This window comes from Bufo bufo, chromosome 1 (assembly GCF_905171765.1).
Source record: "Bufo bufo chromosome 1, aBufBuf1.1, whole genome shotgun sequence".
NCBI lineage: Eukaryota > Metazoa > Chordata > Amphibia > Anura > Bufonidae > Bufo > Bufo bufo.
The window spans coordinates 243,794,408-243,815,602 of record NC_053389.1 but is presented as its reverse complement, the minus strand read 5'-3'; the positions used below and the strand labels follow the sequence as shown (position 1 = coordinate 243,815,602).

The 21,195-nt window shown below is 47.5% G+C and overlaps 1 long non-coding RNA gene across 1 annotated transcript; it reads left to right on the top strand.

Moving 5' to 3' along the window:
* The first annotated feature begins 2,913 nt into the window (after positions 1-2,913).
* LOC120986948 lies at positions 2,914-3,319 on the top strand. The gene is made up of 3 exons (XR_005775852.1): positions 2,914-2,993; positions 3,075-3,155; positions 3,234-3,319. It is a non-coding gene; the product is annotated as an uncharacterized LOC120986948 (long non-coding RNA).
* The last annotated feature ends 17,876 nt before the right edge of the window (positions 3,320-21,195 follow it).

Sequence of the window (21,195 nt, the reverse complement as noted above, 5' to 3'; positions counted from 1 at the left end):
CATAACAGTGCCATCCACAGACCCCCCACCCACCCCTTAACAGTGTCATCCACAGACCCCCCATTGCCGCTCCAGTACAGTTATAAAATGTGTCAATTAATAATGATTCATGCTGCCCCCTCTGTAGTATAACATTCAATAGGCCTAATTGTTGGTCTGATTCTATACAGGTTCATATAAATTCAAGCCAAAACTACAGTGATCTTATTGCCTGGAGAAGTGTCTTTTTCTCTCTCCTTCCCAAATCGAATCACACAAAATTCGAATTCGGTACAATCAGTATTTTTTTTTGCAAAATCTGGGTCAAATTTTCAAATCGATTCGCTCATCTTCAATTATCTATCTATCTATCTATCTATCTATCTATCTATCTATCTATCTATCTATCTATCTATCTATTTATCACCTGTCTGTCTAGCTGTCTAACTATTTGAAAATGTTGATAATTTTTTAAGTATAACAGTGCACAAAAAGGTTACCATTTCAACAGTAAAATCTTACATGAATCTTATGGAGAAGGTGTGGAGGGCACAGAACAGCGATATATTACAACTGAGGTATTGGCTCGGGGCTTACCAATAATTCATATTCTGCTCCATTCTAATAAATCTCCTTCACCTCATGTAAAATACAGTGGATGGGGGAATGAGGGATTGAAGCGGCACAATGAAGGAAATATCCTTGAATTGACATCTGTATCTTATTTACAGCAAATCCCAGGGCTTGTCTAAGACGTCCATCCAGCTGAATTAAGATGCACAGATCCATATTGGCGTCACTGATGTTCTTTTAATTGTATACAATGGTTACTGTTGATTCATTGCTTCATGTTCTCTTTTCTATTGATCCCCCTCAACCAAGAATGAATTTACCCTTTCTGTATCCAACATTGGACAGGCCAGACTCAAAGGTCATCCATTCTTACCATCACAGAGCCTGAAAGAAATTTACTGAACTGTGACATCAGATCGCTACTTTCACACTTGCGTTCGGGGTTCCGCTTGTGAGTTCCGTTTGAAGGCTCTCACAAGCGGCCCCGAACACATCCGTACAGCCCTAATGCATTCTGAGTGGATAAGGATCCGCTCAGAATGCATCAGTTTGGCTCCGTTTCGCCTCGTTCCGCTCAGCAGGTGGACACCCGAACGCAGCTTGCAGCGTTTTGGTGTCCGCCTGGCCGTGCGGAGCCAAACGGATCCGTCCAGACTTACAATGTAAGTCAATGGGGACGGATCCGTTTGTCCTGGATCCGCTTTGACACGGATCCGTTAGAAACCGTTCACGTCTGCGCATGCCCAGTAACTTCCTGTCCCTCCCCTCATCGTCGGCCATTTTGGATTATCGACTTGATGAAGACTGGTAAGTATATGAAGTTTTGTCTGTTTGGCTATCTTTCTTTTTTTTCTATCTATCTATCTATCTATCTATCTATCTATCTATCTATCTATCTATCTATCTATCTATCTAAAATAGAAAATAAATCAGCAGCACTCTGTTGGATTCCGGGTGCAATTCCACAGTTGCTCTTGGATAGGAGCCGTTCAATAGAAATAGAAAAAAATATGGCAGCACTCCGGTCTTGTGAAGAAATTCAGTGACGTTTATTCACACTTATTTGCAATGCAGCATTTCAGCCCTCTCAATGGAGCCTTTATCAAAGCTTGACAAAGGCTCCATTGAGAGGGCTGAAATGCTGCATTGCAAATAAGTGTGAATAAACGTCACTGAATTTCTTCACAAGACCGGAGTGCTGCCATATTTTTTTCTATTTCTATCTATCTATCTATCTCTCTATTTCTAGGGGGGGGGCTGCTGGCACTTGGGAAGGGGTGTGTGTGTGTCTGGAACAGTGGGGGCTCCTGGCACTGGTGGTGGGGCTGCCTTTATGGGGACTTCTGGCACTGGGGGGGGCTGCTGGCACTGCGGGGGGGGGGGGGGGGTGGCTGGAACTGGGGGGGTCTGCTGGCACTGCGATGATGTTTGTGGCTGGAACTGTGCGGTGCTTCTGGCACTGCCAGGGTTTATGTGGCTGGAACTGTGGGTCCTGCTGGCACTGCGGGGGTGTTTGTGGCTGGAACCGTGCAGTGCTTCTGGCACTGCAGGGGTTTTTGTGGCTGGAACTGCGCGGTGCTTCTGGCACTGCAGGGGTTTTTGTGGCTGGAACTGTGGTTGCTGCTGCCACTGCGGGGGTGTTTGTGGCTGGAACTGTGGTTGCTGCTGGCACTGCGGGGGTGTTTGTGGCTGGAACTCTGTGGTGCTTCTGGCACTGCAGGGGTTTTTGTGGCTGGAACTGTGGGGTCTGCTGGCACTGTGGGGGTGTGTGTAGCTGGAACTGTGGGGGCTGCTGTCATTGGGGAGGCTGAGGGCACTGTGGGAAAGTTGTTTGGAACTGGGGGGCTGATGTCACTGTGGGGGGCTGCTGGCACTATGGGGGGCTGCTGGCACTATGCGGGGCTGCTGTCTCTGGGGCGTGTTTATGGCACTTGTGGGGATTATGGCTCCTGTCGGATTAATTTTTTTAATCATTTTATTATTAGGGTTGTTCCAATAAAAAATAAAAAATTTGAAATTTAAAGAAAGTTCTGCGGTGGGCAAGCACCAATCTATATTTTAAAAAGTAAGTATTAAAAATAAAATTAAAATTGTTGATATATGTGGAAATAGTGCTCTAAACAAGTTCCTTTAACGTTATCTGCATTTTGTCTGGTATTCTGTTGCGTACAGATGTCATCAAAGAAGACAAGCATCGATTGGAAAAACCCACCCAGAAGGCGCCGGCGTATTCAGTGGCCGATAAGTATAAAATCAACACTTGGAGTTTGTACTGTTTGATTCGTTGCATTAATCAGTATGTGCTCTGATTATAGATTTATTCATCATCAGCGGAGGGCTCTCCGGATGTGGCCAGCTCACCTGCCGGGGCTCGCTCACCAGTGCTGGAATCGCCAGCGTCCAGGGGAGGTGGACCAAGCCCGGACCGGGGCTGTCAAGAAGTAAGCATATATATATCGATATCTAATAATTTTTTTTATTTAAATACATTCTTTAAAAAAAAAAAAAAATTGTTGTTTCAGCAATCTGCACCTAGAGCCACCAGCGAGGATCCCCCAGTCGCCTCCAGAGTCCGCGGGAATGAGCGTGGCGGTTGTAGACGTGTAAGACTTGAATTAAGTAGTTTTAATTTGCATTTTGTATTAGGATTTACATTTAATTTTGTATTTCCTTTTTTTCAGGGTTCCGTAGGCTCCACCAGGGAAGATGAGGAGTTCGGGGTTCCTACCATAGATAACCTGCTCCTCATCCAACTGATGGAGGCGCGTCCATCATCATGGGACCACTCCGACCGCCACCACGCTTATCATCATCGGACCCAGCGGCTCTGGAGGGACATCTGTCCCGAAATTTTTGAGACCTGGGGGGATCTAAATGTGGCGGCTCAGGAGAAATATGGTAAGTAAAACAATATGTATTTTAATACATTAAAATATTGTTCTTTTCCTTTCATCATGCTGATTTTATTTTTTATGTTTTTTTTCTATAGTCAAAATGGTTACAACGCGTTGGCAATCTATCCGGGACCGCTTCAGGAGGGATTTTAACAAGGAGGTTCAGGCCCTGAGTGGCTCCGGAGGAACCTCAGGGACCACATACATCCATACGGCGGCCCTGGGGTTCCTACGAAAGGCGATGGCACCAAGAAGGTAAATATTTTTAACAACTGTTAAAAAAAAAAATTGTAAAGGGGCTGACTGAGACAGCGGAGCGTTTGGCTCCCCTGTTTTGGCCAGCCCCCTACAGTCCGTCTGAGTGTAAGGGGCTGTCTGAGACAGCGGAGCGTTTGGCTCCCCTGTTTTGGCCAGCCCCCTACAGTCAGAGGGACAACTGTTCTCTCCGTCTGAGTGTAAGGGGCTGTCTGAGTCAGCGGAGTGTTTGGCTCCCCTGTTTTGGCCAGCCCCCTACAGTCAGAGGGACAACTGTTCTCTCCTTCTGAGTGTAAGGGGCTGTCTGAGTCAGCGGAGTGTTTGGCTCCCCTGTTTTGGCCAGCCCCCTACAGTCAGAGGGACAACTGTTCTCTCCTTCTGAGTGTAAGGGGCTGTCTGAGTCAGCGGAGTGTTTGGCTCCCCTGTTTTGGCCAGCCCCCTACAGTCAGAGGGACAACTGTTCTCTCCTTCTGAGTGTAAGGGGCTGTCTGAGTCAGCGGAGAGTTTGTCTCCCCTGTTTTGGCCAGCCCCCTACAGTCAGAGGGACAACTGTTCTCTCCGTCTGAGTGTAAGGGGCTGTCTGAGACAGCGGAGCGTTTGGCTCCCCTGTTTTGGCCAGCCCCCTACAGTCAGAGGGACAACTGTTCTCTCCTTCTGAGTGTAAGGGGCTGTCTGAGTCAGCGGAGAGTTTGTCTCCCCTGTTTTGGCCAGCCCCCTACAGTCAGAGGGACAACTGTTCTCTCCGTCTGAGTGTAAGGGGCTGTCTGAGACAGCGGAGCGTTTGGCTCCCCTGTTTTGGCCAGCCCCCTACAGTCCGTCTGAGTGTAAGGGGCTGTCTGAGACAGCGGAGAGTTTGGCTCTCCTGTTTTGGCCAGACATAGCATAGAACAGGGATGTTTTATTTAAAGAACAATTCATAACTTTCCTTATTTTTTTCCTACAGAAGTGCCAGCAGCACTCGGGAGCCTGAACAACCTCCTGAGGCGGAACCAAAACAGATCGCCAGCGCCAGCCCCCCTCATGTATTGGCTCAGGATAATCCGGGTCCCCTACCAGATCCCTCCGCTCAACAGAGGCTCTTAGGTTTTTGCCAAAATTTGAGAGCCCTGGTGAGTGGGCAGAGATCCGGTAGGCCAAATCGAACTGATTATGCGAACCTTGTAGAGGTTGTTTCCGACGCTCTAGAAGGTTTTGCCGAACATCAGAAGGAGTTTGGTGCTGACTTGATTCGCCGCTGGGAGGGGGCGGAGTCGGCGATTCAACACAGCCCAAACTACCATTATGGACTAAGCATGATCAGTTTGATGGACTCAATGACGCCCGAGCAGTTGCATGAGTTTAAGATCATGCTAGAGAACGGGTCATGGGAAATTATGCACCGCCCCCAACCCCCCCACCCCATCCCACACCTACCCCCCATCCCACACCAGTGGCCAGTACCGCCAACCTTTCCCTTCCCACCCCCCACCCCCCCGAGTATGTGTTACCTTCTGTTTCTTATTCTTCTCCTGCCCAGTATTTTCCTCCTACTTCTTTTCAAACTCCCTCCACCTCTACACATGCTCGGGTCCCCTCCTCCTCAGACCCTTCCTTTCTCCACACCCCACAATTACGCCCTGCATCCTTTCCTGTGGCCAGTAGTTTCACCTCAGTAGATCGCCAGGACAGGGGGGCTACCATTGCCAGCCCCAGACCATCAAGCCCACGACATTCCACTCACCGTTATGAACAATTATAAATAAAATTTATGTTTATATATATATATATATATATTTTTTTTAATTGTTTCAAAAATATATATTTTTTTATAGTTTACTGCACTGTGTCTGTGTTTTTATTGTCCTGTACAGGGTAACCTTGGCACTACAGCTGTGTTGAAATTAAAACTACCCTAGTCTCACTACTGTGCGTTTATTATAACACCCTTGGTAGTTTTTATATCAAAACAGCATTAGTGCCAATGTCGTAAGAACCATTAACATGACCATCAATAATGAGCTATCTTTTGGCTCTTTATTGATTGTAGACCCTATGAATGATTGGCACATGAACAAGCAAATGCTTGTTCATTGTTCAATCTTGTGCCCTTTCATATGAGCCCTTGTGGGAGTCACGGTCCATCAGCATCATCAGGAATTCATTAATAAATTGTAATTTTACCGTTTAATGATTTCCCGATGACGCTCTAATATAACTAGTGTGATTACCACAAGGGACACGGAAGGGACATACAGTTTTTAAAGGGGTATTCACATAGACAATGGGGGGATTTCGCTTGAATATGCCCCCATTGTCTGATAGGTGTGGGTAACATTGGTAGGACCCGCACCTATATCGAGAACGGAGCGGGGAGCACTGTTGCTGGAGGACAAGAAATTTCCCATGGTACGTCCACCACCAAGCGCTATTCCCCGCCTCTCCCATATAAATGAATGGAGGGCAGCAGTGCAGTGCAACCTCATCCACTTTCTTGGCTCCGTTCTCAATATATGTGAGGGTACCAGCGGTGGGACCCGCACCTATAAGACAATGTGGGCATATCTTAGTGGTATGCCCCCATTGTATGAGATGAGAAACCCCTTTAAGGCCTCTTGCACACGACTGTATGCCCCAAGAGACATACGGTCCGTGAGCGGGCCATATATCCCGTAGTGGCATTGATCGTGCGCACGAGAGTACACAGCATCATAGTGTACAATGATTCTGTGCAAGTTGAGCTGCCCGCGGGGATATAGTCTTGCACTAATAGATCATATGAGTGCGGGACAGTAGCCCAGTTTGCGGCACAACATGGTCAGCATCATGATGCTCTGTACTCCCGTACGCACGATCAATGACGATCAGGGACATATGGCCCGCTAACGAACACTATACATCTTTAAGTGCATGTAGTCGTGTACAAGAGTCCAAAAGGTGTGGTCCATTATCAAAGCCGGACCAACTTTGAATTTCAACAAGATAGCCCTGGAGAAATATAGGAGCATTACAACCCTGGGGATCTGAATACATGAAGATGGAACCTAGAGATGCTACTCATTCCAAAATGGATCCGCTAAACGGATGGCAAAACGGAAACGAACGTGACAAACGGATCCGCAATACAGACGGATCCGTTCTGAATGGCTTCTGTTTGTCTCCGTTTAGTCAGTTTATTGACGGATCCATTTCAAATGCATTTCAAACGGATCCGTGAAACAAAAGTGTGAAAGTAGCCTTTACAGAGGTTATTATGCCTTTAAACTGACTGGTGATATGTTTAGCTTCCTCTCTTCTACTACTGTGTGTTAGTTGTCACTGTAGTTCTTACATTATGTTCATGAGTCAGGATGCTCAGGATGGGCAGTGCGCAATAGTGCTCAGTTCTGTTATGGACCTCTGAATCCCTTGTCTAGAGGTACCGTTCTGGCTGTCTTCACCCAGCATCGCCTGCATTTTTATACATTGACTCTCATGAAAAAAAACTGTATGCGGTAGCTTCCTGTGCTCCCCCTAGTGGCAGTTGCAGACATAAATTTAATCAGATAATTATTTTTTTTTAATTAATTATCATGACCATACAGGTTATACATTAGAAGCTTACAATCCAAGCAAGATCACAGATCACATAACAGCATCAAGATACAGCATTATCTCAGTAATATAATTGGTCATTACACACAATTCCACAACAATACCCATCCGCCCCACTTGAGACAAATTTAGTGCAGCACAAAGCAATTTCCCAATCCCACTGAGGTACTAACAACCCAAAGGATTCGTATAAAGCCTAGCAGCTGAAGTAAAACCGGGCCTTAACAATCCCTAGGAGTTACATCATTATATTAGCGTGGACACCCCCTGCATAGGCAGCATTGAGTACATCACCCTATATTGTCCCTTATCCCTCTATTAAGAGCTAACCAAGGGCTACACACTCCTGATAAGGGATGAGCGAACCCGAACTGTATAGTTCGGGTTCGTACCGAATTTTGGGGTGTCCGTGACACGGACCTGAACCCGAACATTTTCGTAAAAGTCCGTGTTCGGGTTCGGTGTTCGGCGCTTTCTTGGCGCTTTTTGAAAGGCTGCAAAGCAGCCAATCAACAAGCGTCATACTACTTGCCCCAAGAGGCCATCACAGCCTTGCCTACTATTGGCATGGCTGTGATTGGCCAGTGCAGCATGTGACCCAGCCTCTATTTAAGCTTGGGTCACGTAGCGCTGCACGTCACTCTGCTGATTCAAGCATAGGGAGAGGTTGCAGCTGCGACGTTAGGGCGAGATTAGGCAGATTAACTCCTCCAAAAGACTTCATTCTGTGATCGATCTCCAGCTGTGGATCATTGAAGTGCTAATATCGACTTGCTCACTTTTTTGAGGCTGCCCAGAGCATTTTTAGATCACTTTTTTCTGGGGTGATCGGCGGCCATTTTGTGGCTTGTGGTGCGCCAGCACAAGCTATCACCAAGTGTATTTAACCATCAATAGTGTGGTTATTTTTTGCTATATCCTACATCAGCTGCAGGCTGAGCCTGTGTCACCGAAGTGCATTTAACCATCAACAGTCTGGTTATTTTTTGGCCATATACTACATCAGCTGCAGGCTGAGCCTGTGTCACCGAAGTGCATTTAACCATCAACAGTCTGGTTATTTTTTGGCCATATACTACATCTGGTGCAGGCTGAGCCTGTGTCACCGAAGTGCATTTAACCATCAACAGTCTGGTTATTTTTTGGCCATATACTACATCAGGTGCAGGCTGAGCCTGTGTCACCCAAGTGCATTTAACCATCAATAGTGTGGTTATTTTTTGGCAATATACTACATCAGGGGCAAGTTGAGCCTGTCACCCAGCGCCTAAAAAATAGACCTGACATTTCTATTCAACCAAATTTGTACTGTTTTAGCTGGTCAAGTGATTTGTAGTGACCGTAAAAGCACACTTTTTGTTCTGGGTGGAAAAACTATTCCCAAATTTGCCATTCTCAAAATAACTAGTTTCTGCAATTTGAGGCCTACTTGAAATCTATCCCAAAAAGGATATCTTACATTGAAGGTGCTGATAGTGTCATTCAGAAAAACTTAACACACACGCTACCATGCAGATACAAGTCTAATTCTGTGATTAAACCTATACCTGTCACACAGCGCAAAAAAAAACAGGCCTCACATTTCTATTCAACCAAATCTGTACTGTTTTAGCTGGTCAAGTTATTTGTAGTGACCGTAAAAGCACACTTTTTGTTCTGGGTTGAAAAACTATTCCCAAATTTGCCATTCTCAAAATTGTGGTGAACGGGAACAATGAGGAAAACATCTAATAAGGGACGCGGACGTGGACATGGTCGTGGTGGTGTTAGTGGACCCTCTGGTGCTGGGAGAGGACGTGGCCGTTCTGCCACAGCCACACGTCCTAGTGAACCAACTACCTCAGGTCCCAGTAGCCAGCAGAATTTACAGCGATATTTTGTGGGGCCCAATGCCGTTCTAAGGATGGTAAGGCCTGAGCAGGTACAGGCATTAGTCAATTGGGTGGCCGACAGTGGATCCAGCACGTTCACATTATCTCCCACCCAGTCTTCTGCAGAAAGCGCACAGATGGCGCATGAAAACCAAGCCCATCGGTCTGTCACATCACCCCCATGCATATCAGGGAAACTGTCTGAGCCTCAAGTTATGCAGCAGTCTCTTATGCTGTTTGAAGACTCTGCTGCCAGGGTTTCCCAAGGGCATCCACCTAGCCCTTCCCCAGGGGTGGAAGAGATAGAATGCACTAACGCACAACCACTTATTTTTCCTGATGATGAGGACATGGGAATACCACCTCAGCACGTCTCTGATGATGGCGAAACACAGGTGCCAACTGCTGCGTCTTTCTGCAGTGTGCAGACTGAACAGGAGGTCAGGGGTCAAGACTGGGTGGAAGACGATGCAGGGGACGATGAGGTCCTAGACCCCACATGGAATGAAGGTCGTGCCACTGACTTTCACAGTTCGGAGGAAGAGGCAGTGGTGAGACCGAGCCAACAGCGTATCAAAAGAGGGAGCAGTGTGCAAAATCAGAACACCCGCGGCCAAGAGACTCCGCCTGCTACTGACCGCCGCCATCTGGGACCGAGCACCCCAAAGGCAGCTTCAAGGAGTTCCCTGGCATGGCACTTCTTCAAACAATGTGCTGACGACAAGACACGAGTGGTTTGCACGCTGTGCCATCAGAGCCTGAAGCGAGGCATTAACATTCTGAACCTTAGCACAACCTGCATGACCAGGCACCTGCATGCAAAGCATGAACTGCAGTGGAGTAAACACCTTAAAAACAAGGAACTCACTCAGGCTCCCCCTGCTACCTCTTCTGCTGCTGCCGCCGCCTCGGCCTCTTCTGCTGCTGCCGCCGCCTCGGCCTCTTCCTCCGCCTCTGGAGGAACGTTGGCACCCGCCGCCCAACAAACATGGGATGTACCACCAACACCACCACCTGCGTCACCAAGCATCTCAACCATGTCACACGGCAGCGTTCAGCTCTCCATCTCACAAACATTTGAGAGAAAGCGTAAATTCCCACCTAGCCACCCTCGATCCCTGGCCCTGAATGCCAGCATTTCTAAACTACTGGCCTATGAAATGCTGTCATTTAGGCTGGTGGACACACACAGCTTCAAACAGCTCATGTCGCTTGCTGTCCCACAGTATGTTGTTCCCAGCCGGCACTACTTCTCCAAGAGAGCCGTGCCTTCCCTGCACAACCAAGTGTCGGATAAAATCAAGTGTGCACTGCGCAACGCCATCTGTGGCAAGGTCCACCTAACCACAGATACGTGGACCAGTAAGCACGGCCAGGGACGCTATATCTCCCTAACTGCACACTGGGTAAATGTAGTGGCGGCTGGGCCCCAGGCGGAGAGCTGTTTGGCGCACGTCCTTCCGCCGCCAAGGATCGCAGGGCAACATTCTTTGCCTCCTGTCTCCTCCTCCTCCTACTCAGCTTCCTCCTCCTCTTCTTCCACCTGCTCATCCAGTCACCCACACACCTTCACCACCAACTTCAGCACAGCCCGGGGTAAACGTCAGCAGGCCGTTCTGAAACTCATATGTTTGGGGGACAGGCCCCACACCGCACAGGATTTGTGGTGGGGTATAGAACAACAGACCGACGAGTGGTTGCTGCCGGTGAGCCTCAAGCCCGGCCTGGTGGTGTGCGATAATGGGCGAAATCTCGTTGCAGCTCTGGGACTAGCCGGTTTGACGCACATCCCTTGCCTGGCGCATGTGCTGAATTTGGTGGTGCAGAAGTTCATTCGCAACTACCCCGACATGTCAGAGCTGCTGCATAAAGTGCGGGCCGTCTGTTCGCGCTTCCAGCGTTCACACCCTGCCGCTGCTCGCCTGTCTGCGCTACAGCGTAACTTCGGCCTTCCCGCTCACCGCCTCATATGCGACGTGCCCACCAGGTGGAACTCCACCTTGCATATGCTGGACAGACTGTGCGAGCAGCAGCAGGCCATAGTGGAGTTTCAGCTGCAGCACGCACGGGTCAGTCGCACTGCGGATCAGACCCACTTCACCACCAATGACTGGGCCTCCATGCGAGACCTGTGTGCCCTGTTGCGCTGTTTCGAGTACTCCACCAACATGGCCAGTGGCGATGACGCCGTTATCAGCGTTACAATACCACTTCTATGTCTCCTTGAGAAAACACTTAGGGCGATGATGGAAGAGGAGGTGGCCCAGGAGGAAGAGGAGGAAGAGGGGTCATTTTTAGCACTTTCAGGCCAGTCTCTTCGAAGTGACTCAGAGGGAGGTTTTTTGCAACACCAGAGGCCAGGTACAAATGTGGGCAGACAGGGCCCACTACTGGAGGACGAGGAGGACGAGGATGAGGAGGAGGTGGAGGAGGAGGAGGATGAAGCATCTTCACAGCGGGGTGACACCCAAAGCAGCTCGGGCCCATCACTGGTGCGTGGCTGGGGGGAAACACAGGACGATGACAATACGCCTCCCACAGAGGACAGCTTGTCCTTACCTCTGGGCAGCCTGGCACACATGAGCGACTACATGCTGCAGTGCCTGCGCAACGACAGCAGAGTTGCCCACATTTTAACGTGTGCGGACTACTGGGTTGCCACCCTGCTGGATCCCCGGTACAAAGACAATGTGCCCACCTTACTTCCTACACTGGAGCGTGATAGGAAGATGCGCGAGTACAAGCGCACGTTGGTAGACGCGCTACTGAGAGCATTCCCAAATGTCACTGGGGAACCAGTGGAAGCCCAAGGCGAAGGCAGAGGAGGAGCAAGAGGTCGCCAACGCAGCTGTGTCACGGCCAGCTCCTCTGAGGGCAGGGTTAGCATGGCAGAGATGTAGAAAAGTTTTGTCACCACGCCACAGCTAACTGCACCACCACCTGATACGGAACGTGTTAGCAGGAGGCAACATTTCACTAACATGGTGGAACAGTACCTGTGCACACCCCTCCACGTACTGACTGATGGTTCGGCCCCATTCAACTTCTGGGTCTCCAAATTGTCCACGTGGCCAGAGCTAGCCTTTTATGCCTTGGAGGTGCTGGCCTGCCCGGCGGCCAGCGTTTTGTCTGAACGTGTATTCAGCACGGCAGGGGGCGTCATTACAGACAAACGCAGCCGCCTGTCTACAGCCAATGTGGACAAGCTGACGTTCATAAAAATGAACCAACCATGGATCCCACAGGACCTGTCCATCCCTTGTGCAGATTAGATATTAACTACCTCCCCTTAACAATATATTATTCTACTCCAGGGCACTTCCTCATTCAATACTATTTTTATTTTCATTTTACCATTATATTGCGGGGCAACCCAAAGTTGAATGAACCTCTCCTCTGCCTGGGTGCCGGGGCCTAAATGTGTGACAGTGGCCTGTTCCAGTGGTGGGTGACGTGAAGCCTGATTCTCTGCTATGACATGAAGACAGATTCTGTGCTGACATAAGGCCAGATTCATTGTTACGGGACCTCTCTCCTCTGCCTGGGTGCCTGGGCCTAAATATGTGACAGTGGACTGTTCCAGTGGTGGGTGACGTGAAGCCTGATTCTCTGATATGACATGAAGACAGATTCTGCGCTGACATAAGGCCAGATTCTCTGTTACGGGACCTCTCTCCTCTGTCTGGGTGCCTGGGCCTAAATATGTGACAGTGGCCTGTTCCAGTGGTGGGTGACGTAAAGCCTGATGCTCTGCTATGACATGAAGACAGATTCTGTGCTGACATAAGGCCAGATTCTCTGTTACGGGACCTCTCTCCTCTGTCTGGGTGCCTGGGCCTAAATATGTGACAGTGGCCTGTTCCAGTGGGTGGGTGACGTGAAGCCTGATTTTCTGCTATGACATGAAGACTGATTCTGCGCTGACATAAGGCCAGATTCTCTGTTACGGGACCTCTCTCCTCTGTCTGGGTGCCGGGGCCTAAATATGTGACAGTGGCCTGTTCCAGTGGTGGGTGACGTGAAGCCTGATTCTCTGCTATGACATGAAGACAGATTCTGTGCTGACATAAGGCCAGATTCTCTGTTACGGGACCTCTCTCCTCTGTCTGGGTGCCGGGGCCTAAATATGTGACAGTGGCCTGTTCCAGTGGTGGGTGACGTGAAGCCTGATTCTCTGCTATGACATGAAGACAGATTCTGCGCTGACATAAGGCCAGATTCTCTGTTACGGGACCTCTCTTCTCTGTCTGGGTGCCAGGGCCTAAATATGTGACAGTGGCCTGTTCCAGTGGTGGGTGACGTGAAGCCTGATTCTCTGCTATGACATGAAGACTGATTCTGCGCTGACATAAGGCCAGATTCTCTGTTACGGGACCTCTCTCCTCTGTCTGGGTGCCGGGGCCTAAATATGTGACAGTGGCCTGTTCCAGTGGTGGGTGACGTGAAGCCTGATTCTCTGCTATGACATGAAGACAGATTCTGTGCTGACATAAGGCCAGATTCTCTGTTACGGGACCTCTCTCCTCTGTCTGGGTGCCGGGGCCTAAATATGTGACAGTGGCCTGTTCCAGTGGTGGGTGACGTGAAGCCTGATTCTCTGCTATGACATGAAGACAGATTCTGCGCTGACATAAGGCCAGATTCTCTGTTACGGGACCTCTCTCCTCTGTCTGGGTGCCGGGGCCTAAATATGTGACAGTGGCCTGTTCCAGTGGTGGGTGACGTGAAGCCTGATTCTCTGCTATGACATGAAGACAGATTCTGCGCTGACATAAGGCCAGATTCTCTGTTACGGGACCTCTCTCCTCTGTCTGGGTGCCGGGGCCTAAATATGTGACAGTGGCCTGTTCCAGTGGTGGGTGACGTGAAGCCTGATTCTCTGCTATGACATGAAGACTGATTCTGCGCTGACATAAGGCCAGATTCTCTTTTACGGGACCTCTCTCCTCTGTCTGGGTGCCGGGGCCTAAATATGTGACAGTGGCCTGTTCCAGTGGTGGGTGACGTGAAGCCTGATTCTCTGCTATGACATGAAGACAGATTCTGTGCTGACATAAGGCCAGATTCTCTGTTACGGGACCTCTCTCCTCTGTCTGGGTGCAGGGGCCTAAATATGTGACAGTGGCCTGTTCCAGTGGTGGGTGACGTGAAGCCTGATTCTCTGCTATGACATGAAGACAGATTCTGTGCTGACATAAGGCCAGATTCTCTGTTACGGGACCTCTCTCCTCTGTCTGGGTGCCTGGGCCTAAATATGTGACAGTGGCCTGTTCCAGTGGGTGGGTGACGTGAAGCCTGATTTTCTGCTATGACATGAAGACTGATTCTGCGCTGACATAAGGCCAGATTCTCTGTTACGGGACCTCTCTCCTCTGTCTGGGTGCCGGGGCCTAAATATGTGACAGTGGCCTGTTCCAGTGGTGCGTGACGTGAAGCCTGATTCTCTGCTATGACATGAAGACAGATTCTGTGCTGACATAAGGCCAGATTCTCTGTTACGGGACCTCTCTCCTCTGTCTGGGTGCCGGGGCCTAAATATGTGACAGTGGCCTGTTCCAGTGGTGGGTGACGTGAAGCCTGATTCTCTGCTATGACATGAAGACAGATTCTGCGCTGACATAAGGCCAGATTCTCTGTTACGGGACCTCTCTCCTCTGTCTGGGTGCCGGGGCCTAAATATGTGACAGTGGCCTGTTCCAGTGGTGGGTGACGTGAAGCCTGATTCTCTGCTATGACATGAAGACTGATTCTGCGCTGACATAAGGCCAGATTCTCTGTTACGGGACCTCTCTCCTCTGTCTGGGTGCCGGGGCCTAAATATGTGACAGTGGCCTGTTCCAGTGGTGGGTGACGTGAAGCCTGATTCTCTGCTATGACATGAAGACAGATTCTGTGCTGACATAAGGCCAGATTCTCTGTTACGGGACCTCTCTCCTCTGTCTGGGTGCCGGGGCCTAAATATGTGACAGTGGCCTGTTCCAGTGGTGGGTGACGTGAAGCCTGATTCTCTGCTATGACATGAAGACAGATTCTGTGCTGACATAAGGCCAGATTCTCTGTTACGGGACCTCTCTCCTCTGCCTGGTTGCCTGGGCCTAAATATGTGACAGTGGCCTGTTCCAGTGGTGGGTGACGTGAAACCTGATTCTCTGCTATGACATGAAGACAGATTCTGTGCTGACATAAGGCCAGATTCTCTGTTACGGGTCCTCTCTCCTCTGCCTGGGTGCCGGGGCCTAAATGTGTGACAGTAGCCTGTTCCAGTGGGTGGGTGACGTGAAGCCTGATTCTCTGATATGACATGAAGACTGATTCTGCGCTGACATAAGGCCAGATTCTCTGTTACGGGACCTCTCTCCTCTGTCTGGGTGCCTGGGCCTAAATATGTGACAGTGGCCTGTTCCAGTGGTGGGTGACGTGAAGCCTGATTCTCTGCTATGACATGAAGACAGATTCTGTGCTGACATAAGGCTAGAATCTCTGTTACGGGACCTCTCTCCTCTGTCTGGGTGCCTGGGCCTAAATATGTGACAGTGGCCTGTTCCAGTGGGTGGATGACGTGAAGCCTGATTTTCTGCTATGACATGAAGACTGATTCTGCGCTGACATAAGGCCAGATTCTCTGTTACGGGACCTCTCTCCTCTGTCTGGGTGCCGGGGCCTAAATATGTGACAGTGGCCTGTTCCAGTGGTGGGTGACGTGAAGCCTGATTCTCTGCTATGACATGAAGACTGATTCTGCGCTGACATGAAGCCAGATTCTCTGCTATGGCATGAAGAGACTGATTCTCTGCTGACATGAAGCCAGATTCTTTGCTATGGCATGAAGAGACTGATTCTCTGCTGATGTGAAGCCAGATTCTCTGCTATGGGACCTCTGCCCAATTGATATTGGTTAATTTTTATTTTTTTTATTTTTATTTTAATTCATTTCCCTATCCACATTTGTTTGCAGGGGATTTACCTACATGTTGCTGCCTTTTGCAGCCCTCTAGTTATTTCCTGGGCTGTTTTACAGCCTTTTTAGTGGCCAAAAGTTCGGGTCCCCATTGACTTCAATGGGGTTCGGGTTCGGGACGAAGTTCGGGTCGGGTTCGGATCCTGAACCCGAACATTTCCGGGAAGTTCGGCCGAACTTCTCGAACCCGAACATCCAGGTGTTCGCTCAACTCTACTCCTGATCTATCCATCCATAGGCCCCAGATATTTTCAAATTTCGACAAGCAATTACGCTTAATATATACCCCTTTCTCCATCCTTATTACATAATTCAGTCTTGCAATAAACTCAGAAGCATTAGGAGGAAGAGGCTGTATCCATTTAGCAGCCAACGTTTTACGTGCCTGATATAATATTCTATTAATTCCAATGACAATATAATCCTGTAGATTATCTGTTTCAAAAAATGCCAAGCAGGCACATTCTGGGATCAAGAACATATTGTGCACTATATATCTTATTAATTAGAGTTATTACATCACTCCAATACGGTTTTAGGGAACTGCAGCTCCATAACATATAGAATAGCCCAGCCTCATCCTCACGACATTTCGGACACGAGAAATCCCCTCTATTTTTATATGTTCTGTGTAACATGTACAATTGTGATAATCTAGCCGCTTCACTAAGGGACAAAGTTGGGGTCAGAGCCATTATTTCCTCCCACTGGGTATCAGTTATTTCACCCACATCCTTTTCCCATTGCATTTTTACCTTAAGGGGAATTTTTTTTCAAATATTCTCCAAGGAGCTCAAGGTAGATAATGGAAATAGCTCCTTTCACTGAGCCCACTTCCACTATCTTTCCAAGTATTCGATTAGAAGTACCGTATTTTTCGCCGTATAAGACGCACTTTCCCCCCCCCAAAAGTGGGGGGAAAATAGCAGTGCGTCTTATACGGCGAATGCTGCTGATTTTGCTGAGTTTTCAATGATACACCCGCCGCGATGCCGTGCGGCGGGTGTATCAGCTGTGAGGGAGGCGGGACTGGGGGCCGGCATCTGCTTTTATAATGACAGCGGGGCCCGTGCAGTGACTGTATTCTACTACACGGGCCCCGCTCACTGTATAATCCTATGTCTAATAGTTAATTGTATGTAATCACATAAGGAGCGCTGTGTATTACCGGTACTTACAACTACAAGCGCTCGCCGCTAGGTAGGTAGCAGAGAGGAGGGAGGAGGCAGGCCGGGAGGACGGACGCTGGCAGTATGACTCACACTGCCAGCGTCCGTCCTCCCGGCCTGCCTCCTCCCTCCTCCCTCCTCTTATTTTCCTCCTCAAAAACCTAGGTGCGTCTTATGGGCCGGTGCGTCATATAGGGCGAAAAATACGGTATATTGCAATTATAGCATTTTGGATTTCGACTCAAGAGCATGTCTTAATTGCAAGTATTTGTAAAAATGAGCGGAAGGTAGACTGAACTCCGAACATAACTGCTGAAACTGTTTCAAAATATCTTGAGAGTACAACTGACTAATATTCCAGAGACCTTTCTTTTCCATTGGGAGAAGCCTTCCAAGCAGGACAGCTCCAGCAAAGCCGGATTATGCCATAGAGGCGAGATGTGTAATAATCCTGTGATTCCCAAAATCTCTTTAATCTTCCCCCATACCTTCCTCATAAACCCAACAATCGGGGAGGATTTCAATTTTGCATCTGCATCCCTTCCAGCAGGTGGAGAACATCCGGAGGCCCACTCTTAAAGCTTGCCACTCCTTCCATCTCCCCCAACTACTCTCCAGCTCTTAAAATGTTGCGCTTGGGCGGATAAGAAATATAGGAAGGGGTTAGGCAGGGCCAGGCCACCCATCCCTTTACTCCTCTGTAAAGTTTCATACTTGATCCTACTTCTATCTTTTTTCCATAATACAAAGCGAAAAATTTGTTGGACCTTATAAAAGTAATGCATGGGTATCCAGTCAGCTGCATTGTGAAGTAACTATAAAAGTTGTGGCATTAACACGATTTTTATCAAGTTGCCCCTGCCAATCAGAGATAAGTGAAGTTTATGCCAGGATATTGCTTTGAGTTTAAACTTAGCCAGTAGTGGTAGTATATTGTCGGGTATGTACCTATGAGGGTTGGTTGAAATATCAACTCCCAGATACCTAAAAGACGACACCACTCTAAGATTAGTGTGAGCAAGGGAGAGAGTCTGCGGAAGGGAGGACAACGGAAGGATCACAGATTTATCCTAATTAATAAGTAAACCAGACTGTTTACCAAAGTCAGATATAAGTGATATGATGGGGCCAATTGAAGAGGCCAGATTTCCTACATACAACAACATATCGTCTGCGTAAAGCGAAATCCGTTCTGATCATATAATAGCTTTACCCACTTAATGAAACCAGGACCAAATCCCAACTTCAATAGTACAGCCCAAAGGTAGTCCCACTCGACGCTGTCAAAAGCCTTGGCAGCGTCAAGTGAAAGCACAGCCTCGCAATCTCCACCCCCTCCCCCCCAATTGGAGATTAAGGAACAGGCGTCTAAGATTTAGAGAGGTAGATTTACCAGGCATAAAGCCACATTGATCTTTATGGACAATAGTGGAGATAACACTTAACAATCTGTTAGCTAACACCTTGGCCAACACTTTAATATCCGAAGTCAATAGTGAGATAGGCCGATAAGAGTCTACCAAGGTGAGGTCCTTACCCGGTTTTGGGAGCACAACTACTATTGCTTCTCTCATCGAGCTTGGTAAAGTACCCGCACGATAGGAGTCCCTATAAACATTTAAGAGGTGCCTCTTATAAAACTCCCCAGGTAGGCCATCTCCCCCCTGCGCCTTTTGAATAGGGAAGGAGCTCAATGCCAGCTCCAGTTCTTCTAACTGAATGTCCTTATCTAGTAAGTCCCTTTGTTCCTCAGAAAGAGTAGGCATTAAAATATCATTTAGGTAACCATCCCTATCCTTCGGGGTAACTACCAATCTAGACCTATGAACTTTGCAGACATAATTTTATTGTTTAATATTATGTCTTTGTTGATTTTGAGCTCTTTATCAGAAACATTAGGCTCTGACCACAATCAAGATGTAATAAGAAATTGATCAGCCTAGGATACAGGACCTTAAAAAAGAACATTATAATACAAAGTGGATATTCCCTTTAAGTTTATAAAGCATAGCTAGACTTTGATGCTGCAGCTTGGGAGCTGAGTAATAGGAATAGTCAGCTGTGTACTGTCTGAGAACTGTTTGGGTTGCTGGCACAGCATCTCTCTCCAACTCCCACCAGGATCCGGGAAAATGATTCTATAGGAAAGATTTAAGGCAACCTAATTAGATGAAGACTGCGGCTCGCCTTACCATCAGCAGCCATCATTGGATGGATTTTATCAGCTTTTTTACCCTCTTCTCAAGGGAAGGCTGCATTAATCCTCTCATAAGACTCAACTAATACGATTTATTTGGCAGAATTACTGCAGGTTTTAATTGCTTCAGTCTCATTAACACATTTGCCGCTGTTTTTGGTAGCATTTTTAGAACTACAAGCAGATGTATGCTTCCTTACCGTTCCTCTTGGCTTGAGATATTCCAAGATATGTGTTGCGAGATGACCAGGTTTGAAAAAAAAAACATTTACATTGTTCTACTGAGTATTTCAAAGCATCTTATGCCACTAATCTCGTAACAAAAGGAAGGGTAATGAATAAATCTGTATGTACAGTACTAATTTATATGATCAAAACTTTAGGCAAAAGTAGAATTTTTCTTTATATGTTAGATTGCCATGCTCAGTTTGAAGGCACAATGAATGGGATCCTGAACAAGCAAGGTCATAGCTCCATTGAATGATATTGACTGGTTTCTGTGGAGCTCTCACTTTGCTTGCTGGGAGCTATGCTATGTTCTCTGAACCAGTCAGATATGTAGTGGTGTCTCCTGCCCTGTCACAGCATGCAGTCTCACAAAGACTATTTGTAATAAGGAACCAATGTATAATGACTTGAAAAGCTATGGATAGTTAATCTACAAAACATATTTAAATCATTAATGTGGAGTTTTTCTTTCACATGTCAGTTAGCTATGTAATGAACCACCACTAGAGGGAGCTTACTGTATACTGTATATACTGTACATTAAACACAATAATAAAGGTGTATGCAGTAGGTTCCCTCTAGAGGTGGCAGCAGGCAGCGAGAATATTATCATTTAACTCTATGTCTAAGTACTGGATTTGGAGCTCTGTATAATAATAAACAGAGCTCCTATCACTGGAAAGATGTATCAACACTGATTGTTGAATCTAAATATACAATGGTGTCAGAACTGCCAGCAGAATTTCCTGATCACCATATAGCTAAAAAGTCTGGTGCGAGCAGAGAAGACATGTTGACAGACACTTTGAAGGGAGGAGGGTGAAAGGGATTTTCAGAATCTTACTTTTGATACATCACAGATTAGACATATATTATACAAGCCTCATCTCTTGTGGCATGCAGCACATCGAATTAGCACATATCACACCCTGCCAGTGCTGGACACAATAGCAGCATCCCTGAACAAAGGAGCTATTTAACATCTCACCTCACATACAATGAAACGAACTGAGATAACCTATTCAACTTATTAGCATATAGGAAAACCGGTTCAATGTAAAATAGCTCTTTTGCAAGTATTGTATATAGCAGATACCAGCATTGTTTAACAAAGTTTCAACTGTATTTTGACAACACATGTTTCCCAAGGCCTCTTGAGAAATACCAGGATTGTTCCAATTGGATCTTGAGAGACAATATGCGCCCACCCCCAAAAAGCACTATAAGTATGTGCTGAAAAATAAAGATGTTAGATATTTAACAACCTATGTTAAGTCAGGGTGGTTGTATCTCCTGATCAGAAGCAAACCGGATATTCGTTGCACAGGGAAATATTCATGCGTTGGAGGTCTGATGCCTCATCATATACCATCATAAACCTGCCTGAGAAAAACCGCTAACATTTTGGTGTCAGAAGTGGGATCCACCAGAATACAGTATCGGGTAAGTGATTCTATATTTAAGATATATATTATTACTGCCCTATACTGTAAGAGTGGAT